Source organism: Pinus tabuliformis, chromosome 7, assembly GCF_031772625.1.
Source record: "Pinus tabuliformis cultivar Carrire ecotype Pingquan chromosome 7, CPIR1, whole genome shotgun sequence".
NCBI classification, from domain to species: Eukaryota; Viridiplantae; Streptophyta; class Pinopsida; order Pinales; family Pinaceae; genus Pinus; species Pinus tabuliformis.
The window spans coordinates 1,061,278,453-1,061,280,656 of record NC_142293.1 but is presented as its reverse complement, the minus strand read 5'-3'; positions in this window follow the sequence as shown (position 1 = coordinate 1,061,280,656).

Genomic DNA, 2,204 nt, shown 5'->3' with positions numbered 1-2,204 from the left:
TCAGGTAACTCTAAAGTTGCCACGAATGGTAACTGCTGATTCAGATTAGGTGAAGCATACCCAGGGTAAGATGGGATTGCCTGAGCAGTTGGTCTTTGCATGCCAGCATAATGCATTTGATGCTGGTATGACTGATACGGTTGGTGGACATGACCATTGTAAAATGGTTGATTTTGACCGTTTTGAATGTACGGCTGTCCACTGTTCGCAAAGATTTGCTGCTCAGAACCTTGGTATACTTGTTGGAATTGTGGTTGTTGGTATTGCACCAGCCATGGTTGAGAAGCCATGTGCTGTTGCGCTATACTAACCGTTGGACCAAGGTGTGGGGTAATTGTACCCGTCTGGACCTGTGTCGCCCCACTAGTTGGCGATTGTGGTTGAGTCACAGGGTCAAGGGGTTGTTGCATTACAACCTGAGAAATCTGAGGTTGGCATACAACAGGCAGCGTTTGAACTTGTGACACCGTCACAATAGCTGGCGTAGTCGGGATATTCGACATAGGTACACATTGTTGCATCGAATACACAACCCTTGGTTGTTGAGGTAGTATAGGTACCCAACCACTTGAGGTAATTCCAGTATAACCTGAATATTGCTGTGAACTCCCGTATGGATATCCTCCCGGAGGGGATAATGATAGGGCATACTGCCCCCCATACGGTGGTAATCCAGAACTCAAGGGGATTGTTTGCCCTTGGGGACCAGACTGCCCAAATTGACCTCCAAATGGATCAATTTGTTGAGACTCAACACAAGAGTTTCCAGATATTATTCTGGTTGAACAAACAGGAACGGACCAGACTGTCGAAATAGCCCCTGAGTGGGCTATTTCTAGCGGTTGAGAGCTAGTTGGGATAGATGGTATCCCGACGAACATTGTCGGAGTGACGGCAGGGAGTTCTGCGGTCGCTGTGTCAGATGACACAGTCCTAGATGTTGACGGTTGTTCAGACATTTGGAGTCTATCCAAAAGATTACCTAGCGATTCTACAGGAACTTCCACTGGTGGTAGACTAACTTCTGATGAAGAAGGATATAGAATGGTCCTGACTCCAAAGTGTGTTGGAGTACTTGTTTGAGGATCTTCTACAATTTCTTCAATCGCAATCAGACCAGGTGGAAGGGGAAGACCGTCAGGTCCGTAAAATATTTCTGGTGCCAAAGAAGGGGTGGAATCGACAGCGATAGATTTTTGAAGAGCAAGACTCTCCGAACTGGTTGTAGATGGAACTAGTTCGGTAACACAAGTGTTTACTCTCAGACTAGGATCAGTACCACTGTCCCTCTGTGATTGTTGAACTTCTTTTGTAGAGGCAGGGTTTCCAGAAATGTTTGGAGTAACCGGAATCTCGGATGTTGTTGGAACACTTGTTCTAACTTTAATAGGAGATTTCGAACTGGTTAAACGAGTTCGCTTTGTCCGTACTGGTTTCGATTATGGAGACAAAGACGGTTGACTCGTAAGCCTCCGCGAACGACGGGGTTTCAATTGACTTTCTTCCACGATTGCAGATTACTCGATCAACTAAAATAAAAAGGGGAATTATGTTTCCGAATTAAATGAATTTTAGACGCTTTTGACACAACTTGTTTTTTCAGTTTTAAGGGGTCGAGGAAAAACAAAAGATGACTCTAGTCTCCTTCGATTTTTAATGAGCCTGAAGTGACAAGTGCTCAGATGGACCTTTTCCGCTAAGGAGTCTGAAAAGGAATGAAAGGGACTGCTCTGGAGATCTAGGTAGAGGGAGTACCAAACCAATCGCAAAACTGTAGAATACTTTTTACGGTATGGCAGTCAATCTTCCCGAATGCTGTGTTCGGTGCATTGCGATCAGTAGGGCGGCCGACACGGCTTCCTATGGATAAAAGGTTTTAAGCCTATAGGGGTCTCCCAATATATACTTGACGATACGTGGGAGCACAAGTCCGTACTGGCACTTATCATCTCAAAGTGGAGGAACCACCCAACCATCAGTGAGGACAATAGTTACCAGGCTTTACAACGCTGGAATACGTCTCTAGCCTAGACCTCTAAATGTTGTGCGTTAAGTTCCAAAGCGTTGTTAGATTCATTCAATTTATTTTAAGTTGATCTTTCTTAGAAGTTTGCCTTTTGGGATCACCACGAGATGTAGATGTAATTCCTAAAATGCAATCTAAAGATGATAAGCAAGCTTTTATCTCTTTTCAGCAATGAAAA